Source organism: Phacochoerus africanus, chromosome 11, assembly GCF_016906955.1.
Source record: "Phacochoerus africanus isolate WHEZ1 chromosome 11, ROS_Pafr_v1, whole genome shotgun sequence".
Lineage (NCBI taxonomy): Eukaryota > Metazoa > Chordata > Mammalia > Artiodactyla > Suidae > Phacochoerus > Phacochoerus africanus.
This window is the reverse complement of record NC_062554.1, coordinates 128,421,898-128,439,574: the sequence shown is the minus strand read 5'-3', so window position 1 is coordinate 128,439,574 and position 17,677 is coordinate 128,421,898. Positions and strand designations below refer to the sequence as shown.

Here is a 17,677-nt window from a genome sequence, read left to right as displayed (position 1 = left end):
GTGGTAGATGTCACATCCCATCCACTCTGAGTTCGAGAGCGTGCTCATCCCAGCATTTCCTTGGGGGCCGGCAGGATGAAGTACTGCTCAGGACCAGCTCTTCGTAACAAGAGACCAAGAATGCAAATGCTCTTGCACACCTGGACGCCCACGACAACACAGTGGCCAGAGCCACGTTCAACGGTGTGCATTCTGGAAAACATTCTGGAAACGCATCACTTTTTAAACACTGAGGTTTGGAAGCGTCAAAGATAAAGAGGCCAAATCATTGAGAATTCTGCTAATGGATAGGATGAAGCTTTTCAGAGCCAGGTTTACTCTTCATGTCTGCGACTCATAAAAATCAAATTGAATGTAATACTGAGCCTTCCAACCCAAACCATCTTCTCAAAGCAGCACGGTCAGCCTCAGACTAGACCACTATTCTCAGAAGCTAATAACAATAAGTGTATTGTTCCCTCATCAATAAAATCACACTTAGAATTAACCAAGGGTTTAGAAATCTCACCCCAAACGCTTACTTTCCAGATTTCACTTCTTTTGACCATACTCTTAATAAAACACAATGGCTCTACAACAGTCAGGCTTTTCTAGCATTAATTCTCGGCAAATGTTAACAATTTTTTTGCTCCTGGCAACCGTAATTCTCTACTTCTTCAAAACTTTGGCATGTCACCACTATGTTCATAGCAGCACTATTTCCAATAGCCAAGACATGTCCATCAACAGATGAGTGGATAAAGAAGATGTGCTAGACACACACACACACAGACACACACACACACACACACACACACACACACACACACAGAGGAATACTACTCAGCCATTAAAAAGAATGAAATAATACCATCTTCAGCAACACGGATGGGCCTAGAGATTACCATCCTAAGTGAGATAAGTCAGAATGAGAAAGACAACTACCATATCACTTATATGTGGAATCTTAAATATGGCACAAATGAACACATCTATGAAACAGAAACAGATGCACAGACACAGAGAACAGATTTGTGGTTGCCAAGGGTGGGGGGAAGGGAGGGGAGGGAGAGATTGGGAGCGTGGATTAGCAGAGGCAAACTATTAAATCTAGGATGGAAAAACAGCAAGGTCCTACTGTATATTACGGGGAACTATGTTCAACTTTCTGTGATAAACCATAATGGAAAAGAATATGAAAAAGAATGTATAACAAAGTCATTTTATTGTACAGCAGAAAATGACTTAACATTATAAATCAACTCTACTTCAAGGCAATCATTTTTAAAAGGGAAAAAACCACATCTTTGGCATGTCAATCAAGGGAAATCAGGAGTGACCCAATCTGCCTCACTCTCTCGGAGAGAGGCAGTCAGACCTGAGAGCTAATTGCTGCTGTCCCGGCCTTGACATCAAGGGTATCATTACATGTCAATCTAACACCTGTCTAACCGGAAGAATCAGACTCTGTAGAAGCGTCTTTACTTCTCTCCTCTTGCATCTAAAGGTCAGGATCAAGATAACCTTGCCAGTGTCTGGTGGGAACAACCTCTACTCAAATCAGAAGAACCAACACTTGGAGTTATTTAAAGATTTGTTTTAGTCAAACTTAGTATCTAACAGAAAAACAACCCATCTTTCCTACTGCCATTCTTTCACCTAAAATATTCAGAATCTTTTTTTTTTTTTTCTTTTTAATGGCTGCACTTGCAGCATATAGAAGTCCCCAGGCTAGAGGTTGAATTGGAGCTGCAGGCCTACACCATAGCCACAGTGATACCGGATTCGAGCCACCTCTGTGACTTGTGCTGCAAACTTGCAGCAGTGCCAGATCCTTAATCCACTGAGTGAAGCCAGGGATCAAACCTGCATCTTCACAGACACTATGTTGGGTTCTTAACCTGCTGAGCCACAAGGGGAACTCCTACAATTATCTTATAGGGTCCTCTATTGAATCAATAATTTCACTTTCTGGGGGTTTCTGGTGGCTCAGTAGGTTAAGGATCTGATGTTGGAGTTCCCACTGTGGCTCAGTGGAAGTGAAACTGACTAGTATCCACTGGCATGCAGGTTCAATCCCTGGCTTCGCTCAGTGGGTTGAGTATCTGGCGCTGCCGTGAGCTGTGGTGTGGATAGAAGAAGAGGCTCAGATCTGGCGTTGCTGTGGCTGTGGTGTAGGCCAGCGGCTGCAGCTCCTATTCAGCCCCTAGCCTGGGAACCTCCATATGCCATGGGTATGGCTCTAAAAAGACAAAAAAATAAATAAATAAATAAATTAAGGATCTGATGCTGTCATTGCTGTGGCTCGGGTCGCTGCTGTGGCTCAAGTTCGATCCCCAGCCTGGGAACTTCCATATGCCATGAGTGTGACCAAATAATAATAATAATAATAATAATAATAATTGCACTTCCTCTCAACATCAGCTGACTAAATCAATCAATATCCATAACTAGTGTCTTTGCTGATTTTCAGACACAAGTCCCTGGGAAGTGCTAAAAACCTTTGTGTGCACTCACTGCTCTGAGCTCAGTGGATATTGCCCTGCCCTCACCTAGTCATTATCCTTAGCCAGTTAGAGGCATCATAGATTCTAAACCCCAACAAACAGGAAGAGAGGTTACCTGTAAGAACTTGTGAGTAAGTCTTACGCTGCTAATGCAGTAGCAATTCCGCTCTTTCTGAATGTCTTCAAACAATACAGAGCAAATACCAGGGAGGCTTCCTTCTTCCCCCTGTTCACTAAGACCAAGTCCCCAAGCTCAAGGATATTTCCAAATGCCTCTTCCAAGGGGAGTTACCATCATGGAAGAGTGGTCACACACCTTCCCATGATCCGAGTGCCTGCTGTTTGCCAGCCTGTCTTCCATTCCAAGGGGGAAGAGACAGCCAGTCTGCACATGGTGTGTGTCAAGAATCTCGGATTCCACGTTTTCATTCAGCAAGCCAAGAGCTCCCACGAAAATGCTTTACATTAGCACCTTTGTTTCAGGGAGTGTGCACCCTAACAAGCAGGAGTTAACAGCCTTACTTAAATAACAGATCTAGGTCTACAAACGTGATCTAATGATGCACACTCTCAGCCTATTTCCTGGGAGAGAGCATGGTAAAAATCTGAAGGAGGAGAGAAAACACGGGCTTCAGAAGCTTTCTTCCGGTGAAGCTACAGCACCTGTTTCCTGTGGTGTCCTCTACGCGTCCTTCAAGGTTCATCCTGGGCACCCTCACCCTCACCCTCTGCCATGCTCTTTCCCTGTCCCCAGCCTGCTTCTGGGTTTTCCTTTGGCACCAGTCAGAGGTGCCCTCATTCATGTGAGGTAACGTTGCCCTCAAGAGACTTGAGGAACTACCTGGAGACTTTTGTGGAGGCTCTTTTATATTTATAACCCAGCCGATTCATGGGCAGGAGCACATCCTCTGGTGGAAACCCAGGCAAGAAAGGGGTCCTCAGTCAAAGATCTTTTAGGTGCCAAAACACCTAAAGATCTGTGAAAGCAGACAGGTCTTTGGAGAGGAGCCACTTAGAATCTGAAGATCATACATTCAAAACTGGGGGAGTAAGAAGAAAAGAGGGATGAGGAAAAGTCTTAGCTCCATCCTCCTGCCAGAGGACGCTGTTGTGTTTTTCTTCAGAAAAGTTAAAGGATGTTAAATAACAAAACAACAACAAAAATCAACCAAAGAACTTAAAAACAGAATCTCAGGATGGGCAAGAAAGTTAATGTTTATTGGAGAGAGATACAATGGGATTCTCAAAACAGCAGCAAGAACAGCACACACAGAAAAACCCAAAACCCTCCAAACCAACCAGAAGACACAATTTCAAGGTAGTGAAGTGATGAAAGGTTCACTCCTCCTATTCATACAATGTTGGCAACTCTTCCATATGCATTCACTCCTTCCCATCCCAAGGGGTTTCCAATTATTTTCTGCTCTACAAGCTCAGGAGACACATGGGTCTTAATGCATATTCATTAAGCACTTCCTGAATGTCCATATTGGCTAGACACCGAGGACATCCTGCAGAAGTCCAAGATAGCCTCTGCCCTGCAGGGATGCCTACCAGCTCTTGGACCACTGCTGCCATGTTCCTCGCCCCAGTGCATCATCAAGGGTTCAATGTTTCAGAACCAACAAGTAAAGTATTTTAAAAGGTGTTGTCTTAGCATTATCTACCATAGCCAGAGCTTTTTTCTTTGTCACCTTGGAGACGAAAATGACTAGCTGAGACCTTGGGACATACAAAACATAGGATCCAGCAAAACAATAGTTGTAGTTTTCTTACCCTGCTGATGCCAACTTTCATCCGCCATTACCACTTCCATGAAATGTAAGAGCAATTCTATTACAGATCCATCCCATTCTAGGCAACAAGGAATCCCAGCCCACTAGCAAGGAACACCAAGGCTATTCCTGGTCATTTAGGCTATATATGGGCTTGCACTGGGAAACGAAGCCAAGGAGCTGAAGAAGGCAGTGCTCCTTCCTGGAAGCCATCCAGACTAAGGAATCTCAACAGCGTTAGTGACATGGTGCTATTACCATCGGAGATTGTGGATGTTACTACATGAGCCCACAGACACAGCAATGAAATCCGGACCATGGTGGAAATTTTTTTGCTACATTTCTACTCAAAAGGCACTTTTTATAAAATAATAATTCTATCCTATGTGAAGACCAAATTAGAGAAGATGAGCCAAAATTCTACTTCTAGAATGTTTGGGGTTTGCTTATTTCTGATTAGAGATTCAATTCTAACAGCAGTAAAATATAACAGTGATTCCTATTTTGGAAACGTGCAATTTCATGGAAGCATACTCCGCTCCACCCTGTCATAGCTTTGGGTGGAGGGGAAAAGAAAAAAAAAAAAAGAAAAAAAAAAACAATCCTCATGCCAGGAAAGTAAGTATCTGCCAACTTTCCAAAGGGATCCTCTTTGAAAACCCAAGCCCGCAAGGAAAATTTTAAAATATTTTTTAATCTATTCAAAGACTTGGAAATAGTCCATCAGACTGCTGAGGTCCAGTGAATGGTTTTAGGTGATGATTTTGCTCGCCCTCTAAAAATTGGTGCACATAATTATGCTTGTTGAATAAGGGTAACATTTCTATTTTCAAAGTTTTTTTTTTTTTGTTTTGAATCTCCAGAGCAGATTAATTTGTGGGTTAAATGCAGGCTTCTCTGGGTGAAACAGCAAAGGCTTCCTGATACTCAGTGCTGTTAAACATCAGCCCTGGGAGTTCCTGCTGTGGTGCAACACCAGGACTCAGGTTCAATCCCTGGCCTTGCAACAGTGGGTTAAAGGATCTGGCATTGTCACGGCTGCAATGTAGGCTACAACTGTGGCCCAAATCTGATCCCTGACCCAGGAACTCCATATGCCACAGGACAGCCAAAAAGAAAAAAAAATAAATTAATTAAAAAAAAAAGCAACCAAAAAACAAAAGCCATCACCCCTGAAAACTAACCCTAGGGACCCATCCCTAGAAGTCTCATCTATCTGGAATATTTCTATCTGACTTCAACAAAATAAATGACTCTTCCGTGTTCCTTCCTCTCCCTAAAATTTTGACAAGAAGGTTTGAAAAAAATTCCATACTGAGTTAAACCAACAAAGCATTCCGTCCTTCTGCCACGAGTATCAAAGGACTCTTTCAAAATTTCAGCCCATAGCATTATCCCCAATGCTTATAGGCGCACTTGCTAAGATCCCTCATCTCTGATTTTAATTCATATATGAGGACTTCAGGCACTTAGGCAACGACGTTTCCCTTGCAGGTCTGTTAATTCTGCTCAGATTGGGAAATTCCATGCAGTGTTCTGGAAAGTATGGACTGCACGGCCACAGAACCACACATAGAGAGAACAGAGAGGCCGAGGACGTGCTGCTTTAAAAATATCCTGTGCCCCCCCACACCCCACAACACACACAAATGAAATATTCATTCCAAGGCCAGCACAGCAGAAATCCCTCAAACAGAGAATAGCCTTGAAAGTCTGAAAGCTTTAACATGTGATTTTGGTCATGCTTGTACCCAAGGACTCAACATCCTCGGCCTAAGTTGTGGGATGGTGGCGACAGGAGGCTGGCAGGCCATTACCAGTGCTCTGAATGCCTGCTGCCGCTCCCCCAGGACCTCGCCTCCACGTCAGAGCCACCTACTGCATTCAATCTGCAGTCAGCATTGGGGTCCGTGAAATGGACAGGGACAATCCCAAGCAGAAGCCTTCCGAGCCTGCGCCTGGCTCCCGACGCAGTTGCCCTCTGCCCCGAGGCCTGCAGTGTCCAGGCAGGTCCTGCTGCCTGGTTAGCCTGCATCCAGGGGAAGGAAGGCAGGTGACATAGTGGACACGTAAGGTGGGCAAGAAACCAGTCTACGGTTTTGAAAGCCACTGGAGAGCTGGAGGTCATACGCTGTTGCGGCAAGACTTAGCCTAAGCTATTGAATGAGGGAAGGATTTCAAAAGAGAAAAAACTCTGTTGATGATAATATAAGAAAATAGAATGTGTACATGTATGCGTAACTGGGTCACCATGCTGTACAGTAGGGGGAAAAAAATTGTATTGAGAAAAAAAATTAAAAAAAAAAAATTCTGTTGAGGGAGGAGAATGACCTGCCCAAGGTAACACTGCCACCAAAGGCAGGGCCAGACCGAGCAGGGCTTGGCGCTCCTTTTCTGTGCAGCAACCATGGAAGCGATGGTTGGATTCCCAGCCACCGTGGGCAGGTCATCAATTTCACTGAAGTCTAAAAGCAGAAATGAAAATACAAACACCACTGCGGAGTGGTTTTCATGACCCAGCGCTCCCAAGAAAGGGATTCTATAACCAAGCTGCCCTCCCTCCCCAGTCACGTCTGCACCACAACACACGACACAAACAATGACGTAGAAGCTTTTCTATAAAAACTCTTACGTGATGTGTTTCAGAGCTCGGCTCATGGATTATTTAGATATGTTTTTTTCTCCCAGCAGCAGCCTCTGCGATGAATTACTTTCCCTCCCTAGAGGTACTAAGGAAGGGAAATGAGACAGCTACACATTCTAACACCTCACTGACAACTTCATAACACGTGTAGAGGCGAGAAAAGTAAAATCTAGAGATTGGGGTCTCCGCTCATAAGCTCCTACCTAGAAGGAGAGGCTATGCCCTAAGGCAGCTGCAAACCGGGCCCTTGAATTCATATGTTTCCATGTGCAAAGTATTTATGTTTTTAAGATTTTTATTTTTTCTGTTATAGTTGATTTACAATGTTCTGTCAATTTCTGCTGTACAGCAAAGTGACCCAGTCATACACACACACACACACACACACACACACACATTTTCTCACATTATCTAGAAAGCCCTAAGGACGCCACCAAAAAACTACTCAAACTGATTAACAAATTCAGCAAAGTAACAGGGTATAAGGTTAACACTCAGAAATCAGATGCATTTCTGTATACTAACAATGAAATATTAGAAAGGGAACACCAAAAATACAATACTTTTTAAAATCGCACCCCCAAAAATTAAATACTTAGGAATAAACCTAACTAAGGAGGTGAAAGACTTACATGTTGAGAACTGTAAAACATTAATCAAGGAAATTAAAGAGGATCCAAAGGCACTGGAAAGAGGGAGTACCCTTCGTGGCTCAGCAGTTAACGAACCCGACTAGGATCCATGAGGATCCGGGTTCAATCCCTGGCCTTGCTCAGTGGGTTAAGGATCCGGTGTTGCTGTGAGCTGTGGTATAGGTCGCAGACACAGCTCAGATCTGGCGTTGCTGTGGCTGTGGTGTAGGCCATCGGCTACAGATCTGATTTGACCCCTAGCCTGGGAACTTCCAGATGCCATGGGTGTGGCCCTAAAAAAAAACAAAATGAAAGAAATGGAAAGATATTCCATGCTCCTGGATTAGAAGAATTAATATTGTTAAAATGGCCATGCCAACCAAAGTATGTTTAAAAAGTAAATAGCAGGACATCATTGGTGTCACGCACAATCTTGACTGCCTTGCATTGAGTGAAGACACTTCTATATCATGGACCAATCTGTTACGGCATTATTAACACCTGAAGTTGTATGACTGGCACACACCACCCACGCATTGATCTCTTTTATCCCCAGTGCCCCAGGAAACCTGGGACAGGGAGGAAACGGCTCTGCCGGAGCTCGGACAGGTCAGTGAAAGTGCTCTGTGCGCTGTAACGATGAACCTGCAGTGTCAGATAGGCCCTGCCTGCCGACCCCTCCTCTACAGTTCAAGGTCAGTCAAACCAACTTACCTCTTGCCATGGGCATGATCAGGAGGGAGGTGACAATTTATGGAGAGGAGGCTTATGAGCACCATCCTTAAACTCCTCAGGCTGTGAGGCTTTTCCCTAAAACTACTGGGGTAGGAGAGCCAATAGAGAGAGAAAGAGAGACTGTCTTGTCATTGCTATGATTAAGAAAAGAGCGAGACTTAAAATGTTCTCTTCTCACCAGAAAACTCCCTTTATAATCAGCGATAAGAGAAGAATCTTGCTAGAACGGGCTGGAAAACCAGTCCTCCCAAGACAGTGCAATTGGTCCCAAAATGCTGGCACTGCTTTCTGCTTGATATTATACTGGGCAAAGGAGGAATAAATGTGCAAGTTTCTCTACTATAAAAAACAAAAAAAGAGGGGATGGAAGACAAGCTGCCCTAGAAGTCTGGGGGACACAGGAAGGCAAAGCACGTAATTCAGACTCTCAGATTGACTGGGATGCAAACACAAGAGAAACAGCACATTCCAGCCGTTCCAAAAGGCATTCGCAGCTGTAAATCCAGATAATGGACAGGGTGGCCCATCCTGCTCTCTGTCCACCAGAACCAGATAAACAAACAGTACATACATAGGCAAACCTGGGGGCTCCTCTCCCTTGGTCCCCCGTCCTCAAAGCCAGTCCCCCGAGACTACAGTTTGTGATTCTTCAAGTATAATAATGCACTTGGTGCCCGACCCATGCACTATCTCAAATCTTTTCTACGTGATGAATGTTCACGTTGACAGTTAATTAAAACTCTGCATCATCGGGCAGCCAACGCAGCCAGCATTCCCTGCAACTAGGCAAAATCGAAATAAACAGAAAGGAAAAGGCTAAAACCATAACTCGACAAAGATAACCTTAAAAGGGAAAGTTCTTCTTGCCTTTTCACACCACAAGCCAACACACGGGCATGCATGGAAATACAAACACATGTGCATAAACACATACAGGCAAGACTGTCTTGGGAGACGTTCAATTCCAGAGGTTTTCACCATTTATTGATCAATATCCTACTTTGCCAGAGACACCTAACATCTTACAGAGACTCCTTAAGTTTCAGTGAGTCAAAGGATTGCAATTCTTTCCTAAAAAGGATAATGTTTGTTTGAATGCACACAAACACATACAGGCCTTAACCACTAGTGAAAAGAGGCCAATAATAGCCAGGTGTTGCAAAAGAGAAAAGCATGCCACAACCTGATCCCTGCTTTCTGCTCTTGAACTCTTGCATTAATTATAACAAATTACAGGGAATCCAAGTACACTTTATATGTACAATAAACTCCCTAATAACAGCCTATAATTTAATCAGAGGTTCTCTTTAAAATAGGGGAACTCAGAGGTCCCCCTGTGGCACAGTGGGTTAAGAATCTGACTGCAGTGGATCGGGTCACTGTGGAGGTGTGGGTTCAACCCCTGTCCCTGGCACAATGGGCCAGCATTGCCACAGCTAGGGCGTAGGTCACAGCTATAGCTCAGATTCATTCCCTGGCCTGGGAGCTGCCATATGCCATGGTTGTGGCCATAAAAAATAAAAAGAACAGAAAAGAGGAGTTCCTGTTGTGGCGCAAGGGAAACGAATTCAACTGGCATCCATGAGGTTGTGGGTTCAGTCCCTGGCCTCGCTCAGTGGGTTGGGGATCTGGCGTTGCCGTGAGCTGAGATGTGGGTTGCAGACATGCCTCAGATCCTGTGTTGCTGTGGCTGTGGTACAGGCCGGCAGCTGCAGCTCCAATTCGACCCCTAGCCTGGGAATTTCCATATGCCATGGGTGTGGCCCTAAAAAAAAAAAAAAGAAAAGAAAAATTCATTCTCTACAATACATCTTAGAGAGACAGCATGAACGCCCTGTCAGCACTTCTTTCTGTCACATTCTACACTATTGGGTACAGATTCTGTTACAGCAATCACACCGCTGGGATTTAAAAGAGACAATTAAACAGGGTTCACTGCTGTCGGCTGTGAGGCCCTGAACTAGGAAAACATAGCAGCAGCAGTAGAAATGCCCAACCTCAAAAAAAAAAAAAAAAAGTCCTCAAGTGTGTGATGTTAAAAGAGACCCTGAGTCTGTTTGCTCTGGCTTAAGAGTCTCCAAGGACCGGAGTTCCCATTGTGGCGCAGTGGTTAACGAATCCGACTAAGAACCAAGAGGTTGTGGGTTCGATCCCTGGCCTTGCTCAGTGGGTTAAGGATCTGGCGCTGCCATGAACTGTGGTGTAGGTTGCAGATGCAGCTTGGATCCTGCATTACTGTGGCTCTGGCGTAGGCCGGTGGCCACAGCTCAGATTAGACCCCTAGCCTGGGAACCTCCAAATGCTGCTGGAGCGGCTCAAGAAAAGGCAAAAAGACAAAAAAAAAAATCTCCAAGGGCCTGAAAAAGTGTCTGGCAGTTCCTTGAAGGTTAAACATGGCGTTCTCATTTGAACCAGCAATTCCACCCCTAGGTACATACCCGAGAGAACTGAGAACACACGTTCACACAGACACTTGTACATGAAGAGCAACCTCATTCATCATAACCCAAAAAAGAGGGAACGATCCAAAGGCCCATCAAGTTATGAAGAAACCAAATGTGGTCTATCCATAAAGAGAATATTATTTAGCCACAAAAAGGAGCAGGACATGATATACTGCTACAAGGCGGATGGACTCTGGAAATACAATGCTAAGTGAAATAACTCAAGACACAAAAGGCCACACACTGTGATTCTATTCACATGACCTGTCCAAGGACAGGCAACTCCAAAGAGATCGGAAGTAGATTAGCGGTTGCCAGAGGCCAGGAGATAAGAGGAGGGGAGTGACGGCTAAGGTTCTAAAATCGGAGAGTGGTGACGGATGCGCAACTTTGCAGGTATAGTAAAACCACTGAGCTGTACAGGGTAACATGGTTAAAGGAGTGAATGTTAGATTATGCGAATTTTATCTTGACAAAACAAAATAGCCAATGACCCGAATCAGGAAAAAATGCAAACTCCTGATAGAAGCACACCAGGCTCCTCGGGATCCACTCAAAACCACTTTCTTTCTCATTTCATGTTTCACCCCATAGCCCGTCCCTGAGCTGTAAGAAGTTTCCTGTGGTTCCCAACACTTGCCATGTTCCTTCCCGCCCCCTCACATCTCCTGTCTGAAGGCCCTTTGCCCAGCCCCATCCATGTGGGCAAAATCATCGACTCAGTCTTCAAAGCTCTGTTGACACATATCTCCATTGGCAAAGCTTCCCCAAACCTCTCAACCAGTGACTGACCCCCTCCCAGCCCTGAAAGCATTTTATCCAGGTCTCCCCTGCTTTGTCATCGGCAGCCCCCCCCCACAAGCTCCTCGCCAACTGCAGACCGGGTCTTAATCATCTGATATCATCCTGGTGCCAACTAGACATTCCATAACTGTCTCCGAGTAGATGAAATACTGACAGAGAAACAAAGGCAGAGAGAGGAAGCAAGACTAGTCACCTCATAGTAAGATCATGGGATGTTATTTCTATGACATAAAAAAGGCACCTACAAGTTTCAGAAACGTAACCCACCACACTACCAAGCAGGAAGCCTTACGGACCTTGTGTTTTTAGGTAAAGGGGAAAAAATGTTCCATCAAAGACCTAGAACAGCCAACACAACGTTGAAGAGTAGAACAAAGTTGAAGGAATGACACTACCGGACTTGAAGACTTGCTCAAAAATTACAGTCATCAGGACAGTGTGGTATTGGCAAAAGGACAGACAAACAGATGAATGCAACAGAATACAAAGGCTAGACACAGACCCACATATATACAGCCAGCTGATCTTTGACAAAGGAACAAAGGCAACACAACAAAGATACTACTTCATCAAGCGGTGCCTGAACGATTGTGAATCCACATGCGAAAGAATGACTCAAAACACAGACCTTACATCTTTATAAAAATTAACCTTACAGATCTTACACCTACACAAAAATTAACTCAAAATGCAAAACTCAAAACCATAAAAATCCTACATGATAACACAGGAGAAAATCTCGATGATCTTGGGTACGGTAATGTCTTTTGGGATACAACGACAAACCACGTTGCTGTCTCCCTGGCACAGGCCGGCAGCTACAGCTCCGACTGGACCCCTAGCCTGGGAACTTCCATATGCCGCAGGTGCGGCCCTAAAAAGCAAAAAAAAAAAAGAAAAAAGAAAAGAAAAGAAACGCAAATTAAAACAACAATGAGACACTACTGCATACCTATCAGAATGGCCAAAATCCATAACACTAACACCACCAAAACCTGGCCAGAATACAGAACAACGGGCACTCTTACATTCACTGCTGGGGGAATGCAAGCTGGAACAGCCACCTTGGAAGAGAGGCTGGTGGTTTCTTACAAAACCAAACACACTCTCACCATACAATCTAGCAATAGTGCACCTTCGTATCCACCCAAAGAAAGGGAAGACTTGTGTGGACACAAAAGCCTGCACAGAGACGTGTGCATCGACTTTATCTAGAATCGCCAATTTGGGAGAAACCAGGATGTCCTTCAGTAAGTGAGTGAGTAAATAAACTGTGGTACGTCCAGACACTAGAACACTATTCAGGGTTAAAAAGTTCAAAAGAAGTGAGCTATCGAGCCATAAAAAGACAGAGGAAACTTATGCATATCACTAAGTATACAAAGCCCACCTGAAAGACTACATTTGATATGACTGTAATTGTTATGACACTCTGGAAAAGGCAAAACCATGGAGACAGTGAAAAGGTCAGTGTTTGCAGGGAAAGGATGAATAATAGACCCTAGGGAAAGCACACAGATTCTTAGGGGAGTGAAAACACCCTATGTGATAATATAATGGGGGACACATGTCCTTACACATTTGTCCAAACACTCAGGATGCGCAATGGCAGAAGCGAACCCTAAGGTGAGCCATGGACTTTGAGTGATGACAACGTGTCGATGTGGGCAATCGCAGTAAAAATTCTGGGAAGTGATGCTGATAATGGGGGAGGCTTACCTATGTTATTAGGGCAAGGGGTGCCGAGAAATCTCAGAACCTCTCTCAATTTTGTTGTCAATCTAAAACTGCTCCCAAAAAGTAGACTCTTACACAGAAAACAAAACTCCTTCAGCATGGGAACCACTTGGGTATGTGTGAATTGTTTCAACGGCTTTCTGAGCTACCAAGCAGCAAAGAAGAAACTTGGGGATGAATTGCAATCAAGGACCAGCAACAGCATGAAGTAAACCCTCTGGAGGGCAAATAGAGCACAAATCAAGAGGAACCAGGCCCACCTGAGTTGCACTCTACACGTGCAGATGACCCCTCTATGCTGCTGCTAAACCAGGAATGAGTGTCTTAACTCATCGGCTCCAACTACATACCTGTCTGCCCCCAAACCAGGTGTTCATGATGTGACCTTTGGCTTGACTGTGGGGAAAAGAGCACTAAATTATATCTGGAAGATGGGTGACTCAACTGCCCAAAGATCTGTCCTCCTGATAAAGAGCCAGATTGGTGGCTAAAACGTTGGCATAACAGCATTAACACTTCTGGTGAGCTGGCAGATGGAAGAACAGTACTGTGGATAGCTCTATGCCTGGTCTGAAGGAGAAAATAAAAAAAAATCAATGAGTAGGAGGCACGAATGTCCTCTCTATGGGTAGGCTATCAAGCTATGAAGGGGCCATGGAGGAACCTTAAAGGCATAGCACTTAATGAAAGAATCCAGGCTAAAAAGGGGTAGATACTATATGATTCCAACTACCTGGCATTCATTCTCAAAAAAGGCAAAACTATGGAGACAGTAAAAAGATCAGGGGTTGCAGGGCGGAGTATAGATAAGCTAATCAGAGACACTATCCCTAATTAGAGGGAGCGCCGACGTTGCCACCATTCAGCAACTGCCAAAAGAGGCCAGTTCTTCTGTCAATGAAGTAACACCCCAGAAAGGAGTAGGAAATACCACCTATGGGCTTGATAAATGTTTGAGGAATAAATGATGGAATAAAAGTGATTAATTAATTATATATTCCAAGAGACTATGATAAAAATAGATGTCCCCAGCCTATATTAAATCACATGGTTGGACACACAGGGTAATCTGATCGTTACTGGTGATCAGGAAAGTGAGGACGGATAGAAGTGAATGGGGAGACCACTAGGGACTAGAATTCTGTTTTCTTCCATCCACCTTCCTAGCATCAGAGCAGGACAGCATGAAGAAGATGCCTTCTTCAGCTGTTCTAAGTGAGATGTGCTAGTCTACCCAACTCACACGCACCCACGAGACTCCAGGAACAACCCACTCCAGGAGTTCCTGGTGGCCTAGTGGTTAAGGATCGGGCATTGTCACTGCCATAGCTTGGGTCACTGCTGTGGTGCGGGTCCAACCCTGGCCACGGTACAGATGCCATGGGTGCAGCCAAAACAAAACAAAAACAAAACAAAAAAGAAACAATCTATGATTCTATATTGGCCCAAAGTCAAGTGAAAAACCCAGCCGAGGGAACGCCCTCCAGCTGTGGGGACCTCCAGTCTTAGATAAGTGTTGGAAGGGAATGATCTGCCATTGATTACAATTTTTTTTCTTTTCCTGTTCACAGTGACAGTCTGAGAATCCTTCCTGCCTTTAGTTGTCTTCTGCCAACCTCGTCTCTGGGTTCTGACATCTCCGTCTTTGTATGATCAATACAGCGACCACATCCCTCCCTCCCATGTCCCTGCCTTGGAAATTATGACCTAACCAGGTTTTGTCCCTAACTAAGAGCTAACCAAGTCTAATTTTACACTCTGGCTGCTGTTTTTACTTAGCAACCAATTACATTTTAAATATTTTTCATCACTGGGCTTTAGGCTTTAATGATTCCAGGCTGCAGACACCCACTTATCCCATGCTCTCTTGGTCACTTAATGCATGTTTCCTTGTATTCACAGCTTAAAAATGTCTGAAGACGAACAGAGTGACCCATAGAAAAGTATATTTTAAAACACCGGCAGACAAACAAACAAACAAAAACCCAATAAGCTGGATGGGATATTCATTAGAAATAGCAAAACAGCTACTACGTCTGCTTAGAAGTCAGAAGTATAGGAGATACCTTGAAATTCTGATGGACGACCTAAATTTCCATCGTGTGGACCTTTCGTGCCCAGCCCAGCCCACTTTCTGTCTGGCCAGCAAGATCCATGCTCACCTTCTCCCCAGTCATAGCACTTCAATATCACAGACTTTGTGTGTTTCTAATGATGATAGACTCAACCATCTCAATCAAGCCATAAGCACTTTGAGGGCAGGGACCACCCCTCAACTATTCACAGACCCAGTAAATGATCCCAGACCCGGTAACTGTGCAAAAAACACTATATAATCATTTACTGACTCAGAGAAGCCCAATGGGTGAAAGAGAATGCCTTTTTGGAAGGTGGCCACCCAAGGAGTTGGCATAAAAGAATACTAGACTCAGCAGCAAAACAAAACCCACAAATCACCTATACTCCAGGTATTGCTTAAGATAAAGCCTTTCCCAGCCACCAAAGTGGAATAATTCATCTAGCCTCTGTGTTCTCACAGCGTTTGGCAACTCTGAGGTGGTACTGACGGGGCAATGTGTTTCATTAAGTGGATTTATTTCTGCCCCCTTGGCTACTTTATAAGCTTATTTTGTACATCTTTGTATTTCACCTCAACGTCTAGCACGAAGTGGGTCTGTGCCACATCTTTACATTAGAGCAAGACATCATGGCAGCCATACATGATGGGGCCTTACCTTAAAGCCAGTTAATTACAGACTAGCTGCAAGGAATCTTTACATTGTTCCTAGGGTCCTCTGCAAGAAATAATAAAAACCCACCGCATAGCCATCAAAAACCATGGAAAATTTGAATTGTCCACAATTGAAATCTTAACCAATTTCTCTAGATGTTAAGAAAGCAGAAGACGCACATAGTCCTTGACTGTAATAGTGCTTTACATTCGTAGGGTTGTTTTCCACGTGTTTTTTCATGTGCAGGATGACATGTCACTTCATATTCACAACCCTCTAAGCCAGTCACTACGATTTCCCATTTACCTGTGAGGAAGGAGAGACCCAGACAAGGCAAGGGGACTTGCCAAGACTCCTGATGTGGCTGTCAAGTGCTCTTGCCATACAACATTGTAAACTGTAGTTTCCCTAAGTCTGGTGCATAAAACTTAAAGGAGAAATTGGAAGGAAGAAAAAAAACTACAGAAGGTTGTAAACACATTACAACATGAAGCCACTGACCATTTACTGAGTTTTTACTGCTAGAAATGAATCCTGCTTTTCTTCTGCGGAATCTTCAAAAGCAGCTGAGAATATCGAATGTGGCAACAACTGCCAAAGATAAAATACCAAACCAGCAAACATCTCATTGCCCAAGAATCTAGCATCGTCCCAGGCTATGCTTTCTGCCAAAACTGTCCTTGATATTTTGAGGCATGAAAATGTCTCTGTGCAATTCTTCCTCTCAAACCCCTTCTGGGGCTCAAGGATTAAAGGACTAGAGATCCCATTTGGTGACTGCAATTTTAAAATATTTTTGGAGTTTTATTTTTCTTAGAATTTTATTTGCATAGAAAGTGAAGTTTTAAACAGAGCTCCTGAATAATACTTATTACAGAAAAACGATTAACATAGTTTTAGACGTTCTTTCTTCTTGTAGAATTTTAGTATCCTAACTGCTCCAGTCTCTACACAACCCTCAATACTTAATAAACTTTAAGATAGGAGCTTTAATTTCCTAGAAGAGAAGATGATGCCCCAAAGTGACAAGGAACTATACACAGGTGCAAAGAAGCCCTTTGTTTAGGTGTGGGGGCAGGGAAGGGGAGCTGTCAAGATGGGAAGTGCAATTCCCACATCAAAGGAAATCCCTCTTGCCTTATTTCTTCTACTTCATGCAGAAGGTGCTAGAAACGCATTTCTCTTTTTCATTCTATGTTTAAGAATTTAAAAGTTATCTCATTAGAAGCCAGAATAAAAACACATCATATGTTTTTTTAGAAACCAAAGACCCAAGTACATAAAACCAAGAAAGGTGCCAGTTCTGGAGAATCACTGGCTGCACTGGGCCTGAGGCCATGTTCAATGGACAGGAGTCCTACAGAAAAGTACTCAAACTCTTCCTTAAACAAAAAGCTCAGTGGGCTTCTCCAAAAAAATTAAGACTGCAGAAAATATATGGACTCCTGTATTTTGTTAATACGTTCATGAAGCTAGCACAAAATCCATTGGTTAGTAATCATAATAAAAGCTGTCAAATTCTATTAATAGAATTTTTTTTTTTTTAGTCTTTTGTCTTTCTTAGGGCCACACCCACAGCATATGGAGGTTCCCAGGCTAGGGGTCTAATCACAGCTATAGATGCTGGCCTACGCCACAGTCACAGCAACTCTGGATCCGAGCCGTGTCTGTGACCTACACCACAGCTC

At 43.9% G+C, this 17,677-nt stretch overlaps 1 protein-coding gene across 2 annotated transcripts in view; it reads right to left on the bottom strand.

Annotated features, from left to right (window-relative positions):
- Window positions 1-17,677, bottom strand: part of PTPN14 (protein tyrosine phosphatase non-receptor type 14) — a 193,379-nt gene that overhangs the window by 61,767 nt on the left and 113,935 nt on the right. The window lies entirely within an intron of this gene.